Genomic DNA, 23,241 nt, shown 5'->3' with positions numbered 1-23,241 from the left:
GCTCTCTTCTAACTTGGAAGACAATTTGCATGTCGGTTCGGTTCCGACCACGAGAATTCATAAAGATCACCCTTTGGAGAATGTGATTGGTGATGTGTCCTCCGGTGTACAAATAAGACGTAGCTTGAATGAGCACACCTGTGTTTACACAAGCATTAAGGAGACAGGCATAATCAACGAATGCTTGTACACCTGCTTTATCAGCCAGATTGAACCAAAGAATTATCAAATGGCTCTAAAGGACAGCTCGTGGGTCGAAGCCATGCAAGAAGAGCTGGCTCAATTCAAGAAAATGGAAGTTTGGACTTTGGTTGAAAATCCAAAGAATGTGCATGCGATAGGCACAAAATGGGTTTTTAAGTGCAAGAGAGATGAGAAAGGGATTATTATAAGAAACAAGGCGAGGCTAGTCGTTAAAGGTTTTAATCAACAAGAGGGGATTGATTATAATGAAGTGTTCGCTCCTGTGGCAAGATTGGAAGCCATTAGATTGTTTTTGGCATTTGCTGCTTATAAGAAGATGAAGGTATTTCAGTTAGACGTGAAAAGTGCGTTCCTAAATGGGAAAGTTGATGAGGTTGTGTACGTTGAGCAACCTCCGGGTTTTCCTGACCCAGACTTTCCAGACCACGTGTACAAGTTAAGCAAGGCGTTGTATGGACTACATCAGGCACCTCGTGCCTGGTACTCAACCTTATCAGATTACTTGCTTGAAAATGGGTTTGAAAGAGGGAAGATAGATAGCACGTTGTTCTTCAAGAGAGAAGGAAGCGACTTCCTGCTGGTGCAAGTCTACGTGGATGACATTATCTTTGCTGCATCAAAAGTCTCTATGTGTCAGGATTTTGAGGCCGTCATGAAGAAAAGGTTTGAAATGAGTGCTATGGGTGAACTAACTTTCTTTTTAGGATTGCAGGTTGATCAGAAGAAGGATGGGATGTTCATTCATCAGACCAAGTATGTCCATGATGTGCTCAAACGCTTCAAGATGGAGGACAGCACTCCATTCGATACTCCAGTCTGCGTCAATCACAAATTGGGTGCTGATTCAGACAACGATGCAGACGTGGACCCAACCCAATACCGGGCTATTATAGGTTCTTTAATGTACTTAACTGCTTCTAGGCCTGATATAATGTTTGCTGTTTGTCTTTGTGCACGCTTTCAGGCAAACCCAAAGGAATCTCACATGAAGGGTGTGAAGAAAATCTTGCGATATCTCAAAGGCAAACCTAAGCTGGGGTTGTGGTACGCGAAGGGAGGAGACTTGGAGTTGGTAGCTTACACAGATTCTGATTATGGAGGGTGCAATCAGAGTCGGAAGTCAACTACTGGAGGATGTCAGTTTCTAGGAGGCAGATTAGTGTCCTGGCAATGCAAGAAGCAGACATCAGTCGCCATTTCAACATGTGAGGCAGAATACATGGCAGCATCCAATTGCTGCTCCCAGGTTCTGTGGATTCAACAACAGTTGCGCGACTATGGTCTGAATTTCTCACTTACTCCTATTTGTATTGATAACACTGCTGCGATCTCAGTAACTAATAATCCCGTAAAGCACAGTAAAACTAAACATATTGACATACGTCATCATTTTATACGGGATTGTGCTGAGAAGAAACTGATTGTGCTTGAAAAGGTGGATACGCTTGATAATTTCGCTGATTTATATACTAAAGCGTTTGACAAATCAAGATTTCAAAACCTTGTTGAGTTGAATGGGATGATCAATCCCGAGTAACCATGCTTTTTGTGCATATATATAAAAAAAAATGTCACTATCGCTTAAAATTATGTCGGTTACCTCAGGTTGAAGGACATATCCTCGGATATGTTTGGTCCTCATTTTCTACTTGTAGAGTATGAGGGTTGCCATTAACCAGATGACTGAAAGTGACCGGGGCGATTATGATGTCTTTTTATTCTTTCGCTGAAAATTAGTCGATCTTACTTAGTTAGAAGGACACATACTTGTATGAGGTCGGTCCAGCTAATCCATTGGATTCGCATGATAACCGTTTACCTGAAGACTTTGAACTGATCGGGGCGATTGAAGTCAAAAAATTTTTTAGGGAAATGAAATTATTTTTCAAGTCTACTACTTCGTAAGAAGTTCTGTTACTATGTTTTAACAGAAAATTGATCCAACCTTGGAAAATGATAGATTTACTGATTCTGTGTGCTTAACTAGTGAAGTTATTAGGCTTAAAAGGCTTTAAAACAGTCATTGTATGTCATGGTAGCTTTTTATGGTGCGTAAAAGTAGATGTGATACAAACTAAATCTACTCGATTTTACGTGGAAACTCCTTAAGAGTTTTGCATGTCTTCATATATATCTTTCCGAATGATAGGCAGAAAAGCGATTACCCAGTCATACACGAGCCCGTAAGTGTTCTGATTCCCGTAAAGATAGTGTGTGAAGAAACTGCAGTGATCCAGATTCGGGACTTGCAGTTGTTTACTACTCTGAAGTCTATGTAAATGTTTATTCGAAAAAAAAAAAAAAAAAAAAAAACCTTATGAGTTATTGAAACATTCTAGAGCTGACAATGTCAAGACTTCTCAATCATGGAGTAAGAAAGAGAACGGGAAGCAGATGAAGAGTACTTACAAACTTAATCAGACACTATGGGTCGAAGTCAATTCGGGGTGACTTGGGGAAAGCCAAATACGCTTTGAGAATAGATAGGAGGCATCATAATCTCTGAGTTGTTGCCCACTTAATTTTTAAGCTTAATTGAACTTAACTCGTATCACAGAAACGATGAAAACCATCTTAAGTTATTTACCTGCCTACAACCTGTTTCTTTATGTCATAATACAGCTAAACACGGATCTATGTGACAGTCACGTAGTTAGTATGATTCCTGTTCGGATCTTTTCTAAAACGTAGTAGTCCCTGTCGAGACTGAAATTTGATCCCTTGTACTTTAATTTTTAAAAGTTTTTCGTACTTAGGTAGTTTATGATTTTATAACTGGTTACTTGGACTTGATCGTGTCATGTAACTCTTTAAGGAAGTTTTAAAACTTAATTGCAAATTGTTCAAATTTTAGGGGTTGATTTTGTAAAATTTGATATATCGGCGAACTTGTGAATAACTTCGCCCTAGGCGAAGTTATCCACAACTTCGCCTGTATAACTCCGCTCCTATATAAAGGAAATTTTAAGGTCAACAGTTTATAATTTTCAAAACCAGCGAACTTATCCTCTGATATTTCAGCGAAGTTATCGATCTGTTCATATCGATCTTCTGTTGTTATTTTTTCCATCGATTCAAATCAGATTAAAGGTGTGTAGGGTTCTATATTCGTATAATCATGGTCGTTTATGTTAATCACAGGTCGATTCGACCCGTTTCGTGACCTCGATTATTTGAAACCTAAAACCCGATTTTCAAACTTGTTTTTACGTGATAGTAAACCACTTGAACGTATAAAACTTCATAAAATCATGTATTTCGGAGTCCTTGATCTCCGAAATCACCAACTGCACGTCGTTCGAATCGCCTTACTGTCGCCGATTCAGATTCAGGCGAACTTACAGTTTGGGCGAAGTTATCCGTAACTTCGCCTGAGGTTTAACGTCGCCTGAGGCGATGTTGTGGTGAGGCGAAGTTATCATTAACTTCGCCTGGACCTTTTTACTTATTAGTTATTAGACGAACTTAAAGATGAAGCGAAGTTGTTCCCAACTTCGCCCCACCTTTAACTTCGCCTATACAGATTTTATCACAACTTCGCTCATGGTAACAAGCGAACTTGTGTTATGCTCTAATGTTTATCTAACTTGGTTCGTTTGTTGCAGATATGGCTGCTGTTGCTGGTGCTGGAGGAGCTGGTGGCGATGACGGAGGTGATCAACAAAGACAGTTCTTCCCGGGTCACAACATGTATATCACCTTAGACCCGGAAGCGAGCGGAGTTGATGATTTCCGCGAAATCATCACCTTCCTTTTACGCTCGAGGATATTCCACGCCATTACGACCACTCTGCCGATTTCCTTGCCCAACATTGAGGATTTCTGGCAGACGGTGGAATATGACTGCCGCGTCGACCACCCGGTGATGCGTGCAACGGTAAATGGTCAGGATGTTCAGTTCTCGTCTGAACAAATCCGGGTGGCTTTGCAATTAGGAAACGAGACGAGGGACGACCCGACAGAGTTTGTTGCTCCGTTCCGTGATGGAGCATTTCTACGCATGGGATATTCTGGTCCCTTGGGGGATACACAAAGAAGGAAAGGTTTCTTGCTCGATCAGTGGCGCTTCCTCATGCACGTAATGATTGTCTGCATGTCAGGGAGGAAGGCGGGCACTGACGGGATGGGCGCGACCTTGCAGTCGGCGATAACTGCTCTGACTTATAACAAGCGTTACAGCTTGAGTCAGATGGTCTTCTATGAGATTGATCGACAGCGAAGGGCAATGGGGCGTGAGAGATTCATCATGTATCCAAGATTTCTCCAAATGATCTTGAATCATGTTGCTCCCACGTTGCCTCAACGTCGCCCTATCAGATACGTGGAGAGTGTTAACAAGCGTATCTTTGCTCAATGTAGAACTTCGAGTGCTAGAAGCAAGCCTGAACTGCGTCCTAGGCATACTCCACTCTTTGGGTACTTAATCAACCCGGAGTATGTGCCTGCTCGTGGGGATGAGTTTAGGGACCCGGCACCACAACAGGCAGGAGCACCTCAAGCTATACCTGCTGCTCCTGTTGTGTCACCGGAGGAGGAAGTGGACCTTGATGCAGAATTTGGTGGTCAAGGCTTCTTTGATATGGATCGGGTGGATCCAGAGGAGAACGTTCAGGTCCCTGTTGAACGTGCCTCGACTGTGCATGTTACTAGGGCAGCTACAACGGTGGCTGACTCAGATTCTGATGATGTAATGGATGAGGCAAGACGTATGATGGTGACTCAAGAGAGGACGTATGGGAAGAGAAAAAGGACAGATGACGACAGTGAGTCAGAAGAAGAAGACATTCATAAGTTGATCAGACGTTCAAGAAGGGACAGGACAGGTGCAGGTAGGGGAGCCGGTGAGAGCTCTAGGGTGGTACGTTTCGCTCCGCCCGCACTGTCAGGTATGTCAATTGTCCCTACACCATTACAGGTCACAAGGCCAAGCGCCACGGACGTTCCCGTGGTGGCTACATTATCATCTGTTGGCCTCCCATCCATCACACTCCAGCTGACGACTCCAGATATTGTATCGTTGCCGCCTCCAACGCTTACTCCGTCGGAGGTTGTTGCACAGGTTATTGAGTCGACAGTGGTTCACAGTGCAGGGTTGTCGGTCACGATACCACCTACGGTTACGTCCACAGCTACTTCTGATGTCCCGGTTTCATTCGAAATCCCTCCTCAGTACACTCAAGACATATCTCACATGAGGTTCGATTTCGATGCAACCCTATCAGACTAGGAAAGAATAGCAGCACTGGAACGGGTCGTGGCAGAGCAGTCAAGGGTGAATCTTATCCAGACCCAGGCTATTCAGCGCCTAGTAGCAGAAAATCAACTACAGTCGTCCCTCCTGGTTGAACATGGAAAAATTATAGATGCTATGAAGGAGTTCTTGGCATCTCAGGGGGAGACGAGCTGTAAAGGCGACGAGCTCAGGACAAAGAAGAAGAATGACAGAGACGATGATCCCAATGTGCAGGTGGTGAGTTGCCAAGAACTACTCAAGCTCTTGGGACAACCACAGCTCAGGGGGAGTCTGCAGGTGCAGCTGGCGGTTCTGGTGGTGATGAAGTGGTGATGGTAGATGACGAGGAGATGGGAGATGATGTGATCGATGCCTTGAAGGAGTTGGATGATGATATGTTAGATGATGATGATGTGCTGGCATTAGAAGAAATTGAGAAGATTGGTGCACAGATAGTGATAGAAGATGATGTTGAAGAAGGTGAAATTGTAGAGGAGAATGTTGAACACGAGCTTCCAACCGTTGAGAAGTCGAATGTATGTGAAGATACAGTAGTTGATGATACAGAATGGGAGGAGCAGCCTAGATGGAAGGAAGGCTATGCTCATTGGTCTATCAAAACGAAGAAGCCAGTGGTACCTACAATGTTCAAGAAAAGTTATAATATTAAAGGGTACGCTGAGTCAAAGAAAGGCATTATCTGTTGGTTATATGATGAACAGCTAAAAGTGTTTGTGTTGAAAAGATATGATGGGATCCAATACTTTAAGAGGACGTTGAGATCTCTAAATACCTTACCTGAGTGTGAGGTAAAGGATTTGGCCAGACTGGGGTTGATTAATAGAAGTGATGATAATATGGCCAGAGTTATTGGGAAGATAGTATGGAAAGAAAGTATTAAAGAGAAAAAGTTTGAGTTGTTAAAACCACAGAAAGGGAAATTAGTTGAAGATACTGAAAGAGGAATGAGAGCAGATGGCAAACCTTGGATGGTGATGAAATACAAGCCGATTAGGTGTTTGAAAGAGGTTCCAATGAAGACTATGCCTCAAGATGTGCTGAAAGATCTGAAATGGTGGTATGTGGATTGCCAGACTGCTGAAGCCGTGATGGAAGACGAAGACGAACAAGAAGTGCTAAGAGTGTATGATCCGATGCATCTTGTTAACTTATCGAAAGCTGATCTGCAGGTGTTAAACGAGAAGAAGATATTCTATATTCCTGCTTGGAAAGACGAAGCAAGGAAATATCAGCGAGTAGTCACGGTCTGTGTAAGAGAGGGAGTGCATGCATGAAGATTACAAGACAAGTGCTTAAAGATAAAGATATGAAGCTACTGCCAAGGGGGAGTCTGTTGGTGCATAATGTCAGTAGTTCATAGTCTAGTGTCTGTAATCCAGTCTGTAATGTTAATTGTGTTTTGTTTATGTTTAAGCGAAGTTACTGACAAGTTCGCTTATCAGGCGAACTTGTTAGTCAAGCGAAGTTAGCAACAACTTCGCCTGAACATATCAGGCGAAGTTGTCGTGTATTTATACACCAGGTTACGGTGTGTTTAGTGGTTGGAAAGCAATCGTATACAGCGTGTGTGAGTCGAGAGACGTGAGAACCAGAGAGTATTGAGTCTGTATTCAGTGGTTATATCACGTGTTTCGGTTATAATATAACGTGTGTTTATTCGTATCGTGTGTTTGTTTGATTCGTGTTCTACGCTCGTAACGACCTACGCAGGGATTCCGCACCTGTGTAGATTGAGATATCCCGTGCAGATCCATCCAGGGAACCTACACTTATCAGCAGAAGATAGCAAAGTCCTACAACAAAAATATTAGGGTTCGTAGATTTCAAGAAGGGGATTTAGTTCTCCGAAAAGATTTTCAGAATACTACAAATCCTGCGGATGGAAAGCTTGCACCTAAGTGGGAAGGTCCTTACTTGATTGAGTCAGAAGCAGGAAAGGGGGCATACAGATTGTCTACTTTGGATGGTGACTTGTTACCAAGGGCTTGGAACGCTATCCACCTCAAAAAAATATTTTATGTAAGACTTCTATCCCGAGGATAATTTCTATCCTGAGAAATTTAATAGTAATATTAAACAACTGAGGTATGTATTTGAATTTATATTTTTATTCATTTTCAATATTATTATTCTTTTATCATGATACTGACTTAAGCATCGGAGGGACCTCACCTAGATTTGACTGTTTTTTAGCCTGAAGACATGTGGTATTCCCACATGGAATAAAGTTGATAAGGGCCTTGTCGCCAGTTTATTCCTATGGTTTAAGGGATCTTCATCTCTTTTAAGTGCCTTGTCGCCAGTTTCTTCGGGCCTTGCCGTCAGCTGAGGTATTATTCGATGCCTTCTAAGGTTTAAGGGGTCTTCACCTCTTCTTAAGATCACCTGTAGCGCATGTTTATTCAGCCGTAGTTCGAGAGGCGGAGCCAGCACATGAAATATAGTGACTTGTTACCTTGCTATTCTCGGCTATTGGTTTGAATCTAAAGTTAATGGTAGACGTACCTTTCCTCAGGTTTAAGAGGTTTTCACCTCTCATAAGGGCCTTGTCGCCAGTTTATTCTTAAAGTTTAAGAGGTTTTAACCTCTCATAAGGGCCTTGTCGCCAGTTTATTCTTAAGGTTTAAGAGGTTTTCACCTCTCATAAGGGCCTTGTTGCCAGTTTATCCTTAAGGTTTAAGAGGTTTTCACCTCTTCTAAGGGCTTTATCGCCAATATATTTAGGCCTCGCCGCCAGTTTATTTGGGCCTAGTCGCCAGAATTTCTGAATTTATTTTCAGGATAATGCAGGTCTATCGGTATATCCCTAGAATTGGAGGAATATTCTGAAAAGTAATCTTATTACAAGGATAAAATGGTCTATACATTATCAGAGTTAGTAGCTATACGATTCTGGTATGATTTCCTATTTGTGAATATTCTATATTTTATATTCCTTGTCTTATTGTATAAGACGAATTTTATGACTTGGTATTGGTTTATTGAATTTAGCTTAAACTGTTATTAAAGAATTTCATTCTTAATAAACTCAGTTTTTTCTAAAGATTTCATAACATAAACAAGCATAAAATACCAACATAAGTCATAAAAAGCTGTTATACTAATATTATAGTGCAGGAAAGAATGATTCAGGTTTCACTCAAAACAGAGCCCATCCACCTGAACCATCAAATTGTTCAAAAACATGAAATAAAAGTTATCTTGGGCTTCGTCCGGAACCAGGATCCCTCCACCCAAACCATTATCCTAGGCATATTATATTGTTCATACATAACCAAAATAGAAATTGTTCAAACAAACAACCACCGAAAACACATCAAACAACCTGAAAACCAGGCTCAAACTTTGTCACCATCACCCTGATCACCCTCCTTCTTCTCTGCTTCCGTCACCTCACTAGCCCTCGTCTCCTTCACCGCCTCACTAGCACCTGTCTCCTTCATCACCTCCGAAGTACCTGCAACCTCAGCTTCTTCAACCTTCTCACCCCTCAGCATCTTCAGCTTCTTTCTCCAAGCTGCAGAATTCCAGAAATCCATCACATAGCCCTTCTCTTGCACCTCCTCTGACATCTTGAGCATTGACTCCAGGATACTTGTAGCCGCAGACTTGTTGGCCTCTTCAATAAACTCGGCTTTCTCCAACTCGAATGAAGCTTTGAGATCCACAATCTCTTTCTCCTTCTTTTTGTGAAGCCTGTTATTTACGTCTGCTGCATGTTGAAGATCGGCAATCTTGCCCTTAGCCTCTTTCAGAGCCAATTCAGCATCTTGGAGTCTTTGGTGGTAACTTTCGGTTCTCTGTTATCCCCTGGTTAACATAAGTTTTCTTTAGATTATTATTTTCAGGATTAAATAAGGATACTTATTGTTCCGAGAAGACTGGCAAGAGCTTGTAACTTCTCACCAGCTTCAGCATTGCTCATGTCGGCAAAGGGATCAGTCTCAGCTGAGGTGGTGGCCTTCCTTTTCTTCTGGGAAGCACTCTTTTGGCGAGTAGTTGGAATCCTCGGCTTTGGGGAGAGAGTCTTGGAATGCTCCTGTTTCACCACAGTCATGTCCTCAATGAAGTCGTCCAGGTCGATCAAGCTGAAGGAAGATTTTGGTTTCAGCATTTCTGTGCAATAATTTATCAAGTTATTCTCGAGAAAGAGAAATCCTAAGGATTCTTTGAAATACCCAAAATACTTAGAAGAAGACATATCTTCAGAAGATCTCGCGGCAGTCGTGCTGGTTTCGCCTATTTCTCCTTCGAACCGAAATTTCCTTTCTTGTGCCGGAATTTTGAACAAAGCCTTAAGCCTTCGATTCGTGTCTTTCCTATACCTTACCAAATCCTCAAAAACAACTGCAAAAGAAAAGATAAATTAACACAACTATTGTAAAAAGAAATTCTATCCTAAGGATTTCCTACCCTTATGAACCCATTGAACAGGCAAGTTCACTTCGTCGGGAATCGAATCACGGCGTACAAAGAAGAATTTCTTCTTCCAATCGTGTTCATTAGCAGACACTTTGCGGACCACATAAAGACAGCTGGTTTTAGATTGGAGGCAGTAACGGTGAGACCCGTGTGTATGAAGGTTATAGGTTGCGGTTATTTTGGGAACGCCTATGGACAGTTCGTAGGTGCTATTCAAGCGATCTGTTGTGGACAAGACTCTCCACACCATTGGCATAACTTGGGAATAGGAGAGGCCAGTGATATTAAAAAACTCCTAGATAAGCGGCGAAAATGGGTATGAAAGACCGATCAAAAAAGGGTAATAGAAGAACAGACCCAGGTTTCGAATGAAAAGTCAGCTTTAGCTTTAGGGTTGTATGGTCTGATGACGGCCCTGGTGGGTAACAAGCCGGATTCTTTGAGAAATCGAATATCGAGGTCCTTGAATAGACACTGATCCTCATCAGTGGCGGGGATGTGACCTTGATCGACGAAATCCTCAGTGGTTGCGAAAGAGTAAGGATTTAGTGATCGAGGAGTTCTTTTTCTCATTATCATTCGAATTAAAAAAGCTTCAGAAAATTAAGAAGATGAGGAAGAGAGAAACTGACTTGAATATCAAGCGAAGGAGAGAGTGTTATGATTTGGAAATTGGGGTGTGGATTAATTATAACCTCGAAATGACGGTTTTAAGTTTCCTCAATTCGCGTGCCGCCCTTTCAAATCGTAGAAGATATTTTTATTTTTGAAATTTAAAATTTTTACAGCCTGTCACGCGCTAACTGTAAAAATTGGGGGCAATTGTTGGGAGCAGATTTTCTATCCTCAGGATTGATCACGATTTAAGAATTTCAACATATCCTGCCGGTGCAAGTATTCTGAGTATTATATTTGACTAATTCAATTGTCCTTTATTAATTTTATTTGTTTTGCAGATAAGACCATGTGTTTAATATGCTAATAAGAACGTGGGTTTACAACGGCTATTATTAGGGCTTCGTCAACTTGAACGTGGGCAGCAACGAATAGTGGAGGACTTAGTCTAGGGTTTATCCCGGATTTCTCGGAATTTCTGTTGTAACTTTTTGTTTATATAACCGAGCTGATATGATCATTAGAACACACACTTCACTCGCTTAGCTATCTACACTCATTGTAACACTTAGCATACGATCATTTATCAGCTCCACCAGTTGTAATCACCTTTTTATTATTAATAAAAGAGACGGTGATAGTTTTCACCGTCTGGGGTTTTTTTGTGCCGAAGATCCACACGATCAAGGGCTTTTTCCCTCGAAATCAAATCATTGTGTTCACTTTTTTTTTGTTCAAGCACTCTACCTCACGTACTAATTTGATCAAATATTACTTCGTTAATTTTGACCGAAACAAGGAAAGTTCGGGTCTTAATGTCATTTCGATGATAAAAGTCGAGGTATTGTTAAAGCAAGGGTGCAGAACCTACCTGGCATATGTTTTCAACGCTACGGCCTAGACGAAAGAATTGAAAGATGTTCCTATCATGCGCGACTACCCAGAAGTATTCCCTGAGGATCTTTTAGGGTTGCCACCGGAGCGAGCGATAGAATTTTAGATAGACCTAGTACCATGAGCCCAACCCGTCGCGAAAGCGTCTTACCATCTAGCGTCGTCCGAGATGAAAGAACTGATATCCCAACTGCAGGAACTCCTCGACAAGGGTTTTATTAGACCAAGTGTTTCCCCGTGGGGCGCACCCGTGTTATTCGTGAAGAAGAATGATGGAGGTATGAGAATGTGCATAGACGACCGCGAGTTGAACAAGATTACCGTAAAGAATATATATCCTTTGCCAAGAACTGATGATCTGTTTGACCAACTGCAAGATTCAAGTTGGTTCTCACGAATATATCTCAGATCAGGCTATCATAAGCTTATGGTGAAAGAGGCAGACATCCCTAAAACATCGTTTTGGAAGCGGTACGGACAGTACGAGTTCCTCGTAATTTCATTCGGTCTAACGAATGCTCCTACAGCATTTATGGACATGATGAATAGGGTGTGTCGGCCGATGTTGGATAAGTCAGTTATCGTTTTCATCGACGACATATTGATCTATTAAAAGAGCAAGGCTGATCATGCTGAGCATTTGAAAGAGGTATTGGAGACACTGAAGGGAGAAAAGTTGTATGCTAAGTTTTCGAAATGCGTGTTCTGGTTACGATAAGTGCAATTTCTAGGTCACGTGATTAATCCTGAAGGGATTACCATGGACCCAGCTAAGATTGAGGCGATAGCAAATTGGAAGACTCCACAGAATCCGACTGATATACGAAGCTTCTTAGGGTTAGCTGGCTACTATAGGAGATTCATCGAAGGTTTCTCCAAGATAGCCGCACCGTTGACCAGTGTGACCCGAAAGTCGGTGGTATTCAGTTGGGGTAAGTTTCAAGAAGAGGCTTTTGAGGAGTTAAAGAAGAGACTCACGCAAGCTCCAATCCTTGATTTACCTGATGGTGACGAGGATTTGGTTGTTTGTACTGATGCTTCTCATCGTGGGTTAGGTTACGTGATGCAACGAGGAAGAGTAATAGCTTACGCGTCTAGACAGTTGAAAGTCCACGAGCGTACTTATCCGACGCATGATTTAGAGCTAGCAGCTGTAGTGCATGCTCTTAAGATCTGGAGGCACTACCTATACGATACTAAGTGTACTATTTACACCGATCATTAGAGTTTGAAGTACTTCTTAGAGCAGAAGGAACTGAATATGAGACAAAGAAGATGGATGGAGTCGATAAAGGTTACGACTGCGATATCAAGTACTATCCTGGTAAAGCTAATGTAGTCGCTGACGCGCTAAGTCGTAAGAAAGAAGAAGTCATTGCAACAGTGAAGTCCAACCAGCTGATTATGAATTCAAGTCTTTTTGAAGAAATCATCAAAGTGCAGTCAGAGGTGTTAGTAGACGAGAAGTTAGTAAATAAAGAAAGAATTTACGGCCAGCAAGATGGGTTGATGGAAAACATGCATGGTGTTAAGACTAGGTTTAACCGTATGTGGATTCCACGTCATGGAGATCTTAGAGGTCGAATCTTAAATGAAGCTCATAAGTCAATATACTCAATTCATCCTGGAGCTACGAAGATGTACCAAGATTTGAAAAGAGATTATTGGTGGCCAGGAATGAAAAACGATGTGGTAGATTTGTTAGTAAGTGCTTAACTTGTTTACAAGTCAAAGCCGAACAACAGAAGCCTTATGGGAAAATGCAACCGCTTGAGATACCTGAATGGAAATGGGAACACATCTCCATTGATTTCATAACTAAGCTATCTCGTACAGCTAAGCATTTGATACCATCTGGGTGATTGTGGACCGTTTGACCAAGAGTGCTCACTTTCTGCCCATACGAGAGGCTATCTCGTCAGAAACGTTAGCAAGTTTTTTCATCAAATAGGTTGTATCTAAGCATGGTGTACCGTTATCGATCGTGTCTTATAGAGATACACGGTTTACTTCGAGATTGTGGAAGAAGTTCCACGAAGCTATGGGAACGAGATTGAACATCAGTACGGCGTATTATCCTCAAACAGATGGACAGTCTGAAAGGACAATCCAAACCCTTGAGGATATGTTGCGTGCTTGTGTTCTAGACTTTGGAGGAAGTTGGGATTATCACCTGTACCTAGCAGAGTTCTCCTATAACAGTAGCTATCATTCAAGTATTGGTATGCCGTCATTTGAGATGCTTTATGGTAGACGATGTAGAACTCCGGTATGTTAGGGAGAGATTGGTCAGAAAGAGATGGGAAGTTTAGAAGTTGTGCAAGAAACTTCTTGGAAGTTCGATCAAATTAAGGCAAGAATAAAGCTGCTCAAGACAGACAGAAGTCGTATGCTGATAAGCGGCGACGACCAATCGAGTTTAACTTTGGTGACAATGTGATGCTCAAGGTCTCGCCTTGGAAAGGAATTATCTGTTTCAGAAAGAGTGGAAAGTTGAGTCCGAGATACATTGGACCGTTTAAGACAAGTAGCTTATAAGCTGGAATTACCCAATGAGCTAGAAGGAATCCATTCAACCTTCCATGTTTCTCATCTGAGAAAATGTATAGCTGATTACACGTCTCATGTGCCATTGATGGACATCGAGGTTGATGAACAGTTACACTATATTGAGCAACCGATCGAGATAGTTGACCGCAAGGAAAAGCAACTTCGTCATAAGGTTATAACCTTAGTAAAGGTGATATGGAAGCACCACAAGGGATCAGATGCTACATCGGAAGTCGAAGAAGAGATGCGCAAGTTTTACCCTGCTTTGTTTAGATGATAGTTAGGTTTCGGGGATGAAACCTCTTTAAAGGGGGAAGACTTGTAACATCCCAAAACTTCAATAATAATATCTAGTATATTATTTCCGATGATAGACGAGTTTACTTGAGTCAATAAAGAAATAATAAAATAGTAAATATGGAAAAGAAAGTAGGCTAATTAGATTGAAATAATTATTGACCAAAAAGGAAAGATGAGCTTTAATTCCATAGGCTTAAGGGAGTATAAATACCCCTTAAACCCTAATCCTTTCCATTTCCATCTATCTTATCCATCTTATTCTCTACACACTCAAAACACACACCCTTAAGCACACCCTTACGGGCCGCAAGCTAGGGAAAGAATCCAAGACCCAAATCAAGCTACATATTGATACATCTTGGATATTTAAACAAGATTCAAGACTATTGTTCATAACCTAGATGAACCCAGGGCCGGCTCAACGTCCTCGGAGGCCTAAAACTAACTAAAATGTTGAGGCTTTTTTATTTTATTTTCTTTATACGTATAGCGCTAGAGAGTATACAGAAATATTAGAATATGGATGATATACCGTGATAATGGATATGAAACAATCATTCTTAGCTTGTGGCTAATCGTTGAGTTACTAATTCTAAAAGAACTATAGTTTCAAAATCTCATAATACATAAATCATATTTAAGATGGAGGCCCTATAAATCTGGAGGCCTAAATCCATTGCCTCATTTAGCTTACCCACGAGACGGCCCTGGCTGAACCATGACCTAAAAAACGTTTAAAGGTGCGCTCTTGATCTTAAAGTTTATGCTTTTATGTACGGTTAGCCATGAAACATAAACCTAGAGTAGATCGGGTATAAACGAACCATAAAGTAGCAAACTTGATGTTAAAAACGGACTTAATCAACTTGTTAGTTAGGGACCTAGCTAAAACGGGTTTGCGGTTGATAAAGGTTTAAGCTTTATGCCTAAAATGGGTTAGATCTTGATGGTGTAATATCATGGGGTGTAAAGCGGTTAAAGAGAGTGGAAAAAGGTGGTTAAAAATTGTGATATGGATCGATAGTCGTTACCTGAGCCAAGAAAGGAGTAAAAGATAGAAAAAAAATATGATCAGACCTGAGTTCTCGGTCAAACACGAGGGTTCTCGGTCAATATGGGTTTTCGGTCAATATGAATTGCGTTCAAAATACACGAGGGTTCTCGATATAATGAATTGCATTTATGAGTAAATCCAACGTCCAATGTGAGGCACCGGTAATGGGGCCTTACACCCGGTAGCCCGGATGGACGAGTGAGGTCTCGTGAGGGTTTATAGTGAACAACACCCACAAAGTTCAAAATACAACAAAATATACATGTACCTGGATTAACCACAGCAAAAAGAACATGAAAGCACTCTTGGTAGCTAAACGAAAACCTCGTTTTTTGACAAAAACTTTATCGAACACATCAAAATCCAAACTTTTCTCATGAGGTATCCCCACACTTAGCTTTTTCTATGATGGTACGCTAAAAATAGAATTAGTAGTATAAAAACTAAAACAAAATGCAAACTAAAAATATACAAAATGTACAATTACCACCCTTTTGAAACTTTTATGGCATTCAAGGTGGGCGTCTGGCCCGCTCCAGTGCAACCTTCTCATTATAAGCACGCTTTTCTTCAATCATTTGTTGCCAGCCTTCCGATAGGCCAGGATCTGGCCCGAACATCCTCAATCTCCACTCTCGATCATTTTGGTTGGGTGGATGTCTCACTTTATTCTTCCTTGGTCGGCTACCTTTCTCTTCTACCTTCTCACTATGTTGTTTCTCAAATCCCTTTTTATATTTCCTGTCAATCACAAAACATTCCTCTTTTGTGTGATCCTTGTCCAAGGATACACACTTGTCAACAAGAGGGTTAGTAGCATTTTCAAACAATGATAACCTTTTATTACGGTCTCCACACTTGATTCCCAAAACCCCCTTAGCACAATCAATTACCGCATGTGATGTGGCAAGGAATAGCCTACCCAATATGACTTGTGGTTGTGTATTATTGACATGTTTAGCATAGTCAAGTACAAGAAAGTCAACTGGGTAGAAATATTCTTCCACCTTAACCATTACATTAGTCACCATGCCTCAAGGAAGTGTATGAGTTTGGTATGCCAACACCACAGTGGTGTTTACCCTTTCTAACGGGCCAAATTCATACTGATCATATAAACTACCAGACATGATACTAGCACATGCTCCAAGATCTAGAAGTGCCCGATCAGTTTTAAATTCCCCAATTTGAATTAATAAAAACGGCACTCCTAAGTCTTGGAGTTTACTCAGGGTGGTATTATGCTCCACCCTTTCATCCCTTATGTTGGTCAATTTACCATTTAAACATTTATCACAGGAACAATTTTCACAAAAATATATTTCATTTGCTTTTAAATTTGAGTTATTTTGGAAAATGGTTTCATTTTGACCAACACAATAACTCTCATCACTAACATCTTCCACCACCCCTTCAACAAACTGTAGTGGTGAATTAACTTCAACACTAGAAATTTCAAAATTAGGCAAAAGACTTACCGCATTGATGTGCACATTGTTTCCCTTTTGGAGCTAGAGCAATAGTGGTTCGGGTTGACTGTAGTATCACTCGGGAGTTGGCCCGCGTTCTTCTGCAATTTTGCCATATCCGCTGCGAGCTGACCAATCTGTTTTGACATTGCCTCTGCTGATTTATCTCGTAACTCGAACTGCTTCTTCGTTTCAGCCTGATGATCTGTCATAATCTTCATCAATGCATCAAAATTTGAGTGCACCAACTCATCAGCATTTCCCGAGGACCCCCTCTGCTGGTCCTGACTACCCAATGAATTTCCACCCCGGTTACCATCTCTGTTATACCCCCGATTCTGATTATACGAACCCTGCTGCTGATAACCGTCTTGTCGGTTATTTCCCTGCTGTCTGTTTTGGCTTGATCCCTGAAAATTCGGGTTTAACTGAGTGATTGCGTTCCCATGTCGAAAGTTCGGGTGATTCCTCAGGCCCGAGTGATAAGTGTTTGAGTTAAACCCTTGGCCTTTGGAATCCCCGTAAGCATAATTAACCTCCTCGGGTCATCCTCCTCGTCATCATAACACTCGGAGTAATTTTCTGACTTATGCCCGAGTTCACACAATCCTCACAAACCGGGAACTTCACTCAAACTTTCCCGACTTCTTTCTTCTTACACTTTCTGTACCCGGCCAGCTCACGTTCCAATTCAACAATTCTCTCAGATTCACTCGTGACTGACTTTACTAATCTGGAAAAAGTCTGGTGTCTTCATCTTTCTGTCGTTACCTCTGCCTTAGAGTCTTCACACATAAATTCCAGAAAATCCCAATCATCTTCCTCTGGTTGGTTCAACAGTTGACCGTTACACGAGGCTTTCAAATGCTATCCGTCCTCGTATGTCAACCTGTCTACAAAACATTTCACCAATTCCCACAATTCAATCTGGTGGTGTGCGCATTTTCTGATCATCTCCTTAAACCTGGTGAATGCCTCGTGAAATAATTTGACCGATAACTGTGAAAAGTGGCGAATTTCCATTCGGGCCTCGCTCGTCTTCAACTGCGAATAGTACTCGTTTAAGAACACCTGCTGCATCTTGGCCCAGTTCCCAATACTGTGCATCAGTAGCGAGTTAAACCAGTGTTTTGCTTTATCTTTTAAGGAAAACTGGAATAACCGCAACCGAACCTCATTCTGGTCAAACGTACCATCACCAATCGACCCGCAAATAGCCGAAAAATCGGACAAATGAGAATACGGGTCCTCAAAATCCATCCCGTGAAAATGTGGTATGATATTAATGTAAGATGGTCGGGACTTAAAAGTCTGCTATCCCGGCACTCGTACCTGTGGAACAATCGGGGATGCTCAATCTGAAATAGTCGGTCTGAACCGACTGTTAACACCCTGAACCGGTGCTACAAAATTCCTCCTTCGCCCCCCGGGATTTACCAAACCTCCTCTGCCCGTTCTGCCTGTTCACCTGAATACCTCGACCTCTTTCAACCCGTTCTGCCCGATTGACTCTGTCTCGACCCATACCATTCCTTCCCCCCATTTCTGTTAACCGCATCACCCTGTTTCTGATTTACCGGTTCTTCCACTACTTCATCCCAATTTTCATCAACCTCATTTTCCACCTCAAGACCCTCATTCTGCCTTTGCCCATTCACCTCTTCATTACCCTCAAAACCTTGACCCGCATCATTCTCTTCCCCCTCTTCTTCATCTTCTGAATGCATACTAGGGTGATCATCATCAAGATTAATCCGAACTCCGCGTCTAGAAGTGTTATTTAGGGCTGATGGTCCGGCCTGATCGACATCTTGGTTTCGGTTTCGGTTTCGGTTTCGGGTTCTTTAAAACGAGTTGAGTTATTCGGGTTGTTTTGCCAGTTGGTATTTAATGGTGCAAATAGGTTATTTTCGGGTTGGTCATTGTTGTCTGGGTGAAAAGCATTCTTTTATGGGAGTTGTTTCGGGTCTTGGTTCAGGTTTTCATTATGGTTCTGGTTTTGGTTTTGGTTGTGGTTTTGGTTTTTGTTCTGGTTTCAGTTTTGACCCTCTATTTCTGAATTTCTATTCTGAACTCGGTTCTGCCGAGCTAATTTTTCAATTCCGGGCTCGAAAACAAGTGGTGACTGTCTGCCCGAGTGGCGGGTGTGCATAAATTCGTTACTTGCACAAAAAACACACTCCGCGTAAATGGAAAAATACAGATTAAACTAAAACTTAAAAATTAAAACTAAACTAAAAACTCAAATAAGCACAAAAATCAAATAACACGAAAAACACTAAGCGCACTAACTCCCCGGCAACAGCGCCATTTTTATGCTAGATTATCACTATCTAGTCAAAAACAATTAAAGTTCCTAATCACCTAAGAAAGCTAGGGTAAGTAGGGTGTCGAACACAAGGAGTATGTGGTCAATGCAAATCATGTAAGCAAGTTTCAATATTATGAAGTAGTAAGTTTTAGTGCTGATCACACAAGCAAATAAGTTGGTTTTAATAAAGATTAAGAAAATTCACGAATTCAAACAATTAACAAAGATGAATCATCCCCGGGGTTCAAGAATGTAATTAAACACTTTCTCATGCAACCTAACAGATTAATTATCACAGACTGACTAAAGACTGATTAACGAGTTAAACCTTAGGAACCAACAATCGCTAACACACGGCACTGATTATCAAACGGTCCCTGCCAGTGTGACTCAACTATGGGCAATTGTGTGCTTCGTTGTATTCAATCTAGTTAAACAACCCTATGAGCAATTACAATAACAACCGAAAAACTAATCGTTCTGGTCAACATAAACCTAAACCGATTGAATGCACAGTAATACTAAATATCAACACTCACAGATCAATCAAAGATAATTAAAAATATTATGTTCATGGTTACAATCAAAACTGAAATAAATACAAACTCTGCATCCCGTGAATGAATCGGAGAGGACTAGCCGAGCATCGTCATCGATAGATCTTCAATTATGATGAGGAAGGCCATTAGGATTGATCAAGAGATGATTGTTAGCCCTGGAATTCACCCAAAATCGCCTAATAGCGGCTGGAAGTCGTAAAACTTGACTAGGGTTCGTAAAATAGAAGATATATCTTAAAACTCGATTTTTCCCGTTTTTTTATGACCATCGCGATAAGCGATGTCCATATGTCCATCTCATCGCGTATCTCGGCCTAAGAAAACTTCATATTTGGATTCCTCTCATCGAGAAACCCAAAATTCATATATTATGGGTCCCATGACTCATTTTCTAGCTCAGGTAATGCTCGTTTTACTTCATGGTCACATTTTATCAACCTATCTTGTTCAGTTTTAGCATCGGCTTATGATTTCTCATCCATACTCTTCTTGAATCCTTGTAACACTTCCCAAGACATCAAATCATGCTTCGGTCTTTCCGAGATATCATTCCATGCTCGTACAAGTCTCAAATTTTGCATCTTTAACGATTAATGACCTGGAATACAAAAGCATGTATGAAGTACCAAAGTTCTAACAATATACTCAAAAAAACTACATAATTAATTCACTAATATATATATACAAAATACCCGACCATCATTAAACATGGCTCTACTAACTAAGTGGGCATGAAGATATAAATCGGATAAGAATGGGCTTTGGAGAAATGTTATTGAATGTATTCATAGGTTTAGAGATGATACCAAAGTGGTTCCCTGTTGAAATATAGTTTTCCTAATTTGTTCCTTCTTGAAGAAGAATAAGAGCTGCAAAATAAGAGAGAATTAGTGGTTAAACAACCAATATGGGTGGAAATGGAATTGGTGGAGGGAACTAACAACCAATGCGGAAAGGTTCGAGTGGGAAAAAATGTTCAAAGTTATATCATCTATTAGATGGCAAGGTGGGGATGACTCTTGGGATTGGTTAAGGAACGACTCTGATGATTTCTCTCAGTTAGCGGAAAGGGATGATTCCTCTCAGTTAGCACATATAACCTCTCAGTTAGCAGAAAGCAGTGATTCCTGTTAGCGTGGAGGGCTGTATTGAGCATACTTCCTGTAGATGCAGCCCTAATTATGAGGAGTATCGGAGTTCAGTCTCTTAAATGGGTCTTGTGTGACTCGGGTTTAAGCTTGGTTAATCACGTTTTTTTTTTCAGTTGCCCTTTTTGCTTCGGTGATTTGGCAACACATTAGTGTCTGGTTCAAGATACCCATTATGTATGTATTCTCGGTAGAAGATATCTTCAATCTTCATAAAAAGGTTAACAAAAGTGAGACCGAGAAGAAGATCATTCAATGAATTATGATTATTGCTTGCTGGGGGTTTATGAAGGATAGAAACAATTCATGAAGGCAAAGATACTAAAATTGAGGAGGTTATTGATGAAATTAGATCTCTTGGTTTTTTATGGGTTAAGAATATATCTAATTTGTTTTTCGGGTAGTTGGGTTAATTGGTGTAAGTTTCTATTAATGTAATTTTATGTGTTGGCAGGGGCTCCTCCGTGCTCGGTAGATGGGCTCTATTTCCTTCTTGTGGTTGTTTTGTTTTGGTGGTTAATGATGCTTATTTATATATATATATATATATATATATATATATATATTAAAAGGAAGGCTGGTGATTGGTATTGGTAAGGTGACTTATAACATTGGTATTTTTTTGGGTATTAGTTACCTCATGAGGGCCTCGATTATCTCCCACTTGTTTTATGCTGATGATGCTATGAATATTGGTGAGTGATCGACTTATAACATTAAGAATGTGGTGAGAATTCTTATATGTATTCACTTGTGCTCGGGCTTGAAGATAAATTTTCGTATATCTAATATTTTTGGTTGTAAAGTTAGTGACCTGGAAGTGACATCTTTGGCTGATATTTTTGTTTCAAACTAGGTTCGTTTCCTTTTATATATCTTAGAACTAAAGTTGGGGCAAATATGAATAGAGTTGCAAATTGGGATCAAGTTATCAATGTGTTCAAAGATAGACTGTCACTTTGGAAAGCTCAGACTTTGTCGATTGGTGGCAGAGTCGCACTTATTAAATATGTTTTAGAGAGCTTACATGTATATTATTTTTCTTTATGTAAAGTTCCAACTAAAGTGGTCTGAATTCTCAAAGGTATCGTGAAAAAGTTCTTCTAAGGAGGGTCTAACGAGGGGTCAAAAATTCATTTGATGGCATGGGAAAAAGTGGACCTTCCTAAAAGCTTGGGTGGCCTTGGTTTGAGTAGGTTGGATAATGTTAATTAACAAAGTTCTGGTACGGTGAGGTTGCTTTGAAAGATTATTTTCCTAATTATACTAGAGAAGAATAAAAATTTCAAGATTTGGTAGGTCAATAATCAAATAAGTTGGAATTGGAATTGGTGAAAGAACCTTCTACCCTTTTGGAAAGAAGTGAATGGGAGAATTTATTTAAAGTTATTTCCTCGATTAGTTGGAATGGAGGTGAAGATTCTTGGAGTTGGCTGGGGAATAATAGTTCGAGAGAGTTCACGGTTGGTTCAGTATGGAAAGCTCTGGTTATGCCTTACGAAAACTTCAAACGGGTAGCGAGTATTTGGTGTAATTGGGCTCCCCTTAAATGCAATATTTTTGCATGGAGGGCCATTTTAAACACGTTACCTACTTTTGAAGCTATATACAAAACGAACATCGGAATCAATTCGTCTAGTTGTGTCTTATGTGACTCGGAGATAGATTCGATTGATCATATTTTAACCTGTTGTCTAGTCGCGGCTGTGATTTGGCAACATGTTGGAGCTTGATGCAAGGTTCCCCCAATTTTTTCTTTTTCAGTTGAAGATAACTTCAAACTGCATTCCTCCTTGAGGGTTGGTGTTTTTTTTTTGTTTTTTTTTTTTTTTTTTGGGGGGGGGGGGGGGGGTGGGGGAGGATGAAAGAGTAGAAGACTATATGAGCCATTTTTATTATTGTTATTTGGAGGATTTGGAAGGCTGTTAACGAGAAGATCTTCAAAGGAATAGAGGCGGATATTTATAGACGATATCAAGTGTTTGAGCTTCTTTTGGTTTAAGAATAGGGCTAAGTACCCGTCCGAAGATTGGTTTACTTGGTGTAAAAATGCCTTAATGTAATTTTGTTTTGGTTAGTGGTGGTCGTCCATGCTTTGTGGAGGCCTTGCTTGTCTGGTTTGTTGTTGGTTTGAGTTTTTGTTTTAATGAATTTAACTTAGAAGGGAGATGCATGTAATGATTATGATTATCATGATTATGTTGAACAAGATAATAAGAAGTTGGCCGATGAAAAAACTAAGAAGAAGCAACAAGCAAGGTTGCTTATAGAGCGTGAAAGTAAGTGATGATTCATGATGACGCGTACACGAAGTCGAGGATCGAGATGGGTTGATGGATCAAAGATGAGCATTTCTTGGAACTATGGATCTCATAGGTACAAATCAATACTAGCCTTCCTTAATTATGATTGTAAAGGGGCCTATATGTGTGAACCAAGAAGTTTTGAATCGGTTTACAT

At 40.7% G+C, this 23,241-nt stretch overlaps 1 long non-coding RNA gene across 1 annotated transcript in view; it reads left to right on the top strand.

Annotated features, from left to right (window-relative positions):
* LOC143539195 (uncharacterized) overlaps window positions 1-15,921 on the top strand; it is a 137,354-nt gene extending 121,433 nt beyond the window's left edge. The window contains exon 2 of the long non-coding RNA XR_013136392.1: window positions 15,493-15,921. This is a non-coding gene — a long non-coding RNA (uncharacterized LOC143539195). The remainder of the gene's footprint in view (window positions 1-15,492) is intronic.
* The last annotated feature ends 7,320 nt before the right edge of the window (window positions 15,922-23,241 follow it).

The sequence above is a fragment of the Bidens hawaiensis genome, unplaced genomic scaffold (assembly GCF_021521415.1).
Source record: "Bidens hawaiensis isolate Kalapana, Puna unplaced genomic scaffold, B.hawaiensis_p1.1 tig00011824_1, whole genome shotgun sequence".
In the NCBI taxonomy this organism is placed as follows: domain Eukaryota; kingdom Viridiplantae; phylum Streptophyta; class Magnoliopsida; order Asterales; family Asteraceae; genus Bidens; species Bidens hawaiensis.
The sequence above is the reverse complement of the archived record's forward strand: the minus strand, read 5'-3'. Positions and strand labels throughout refer to the sequence as shown.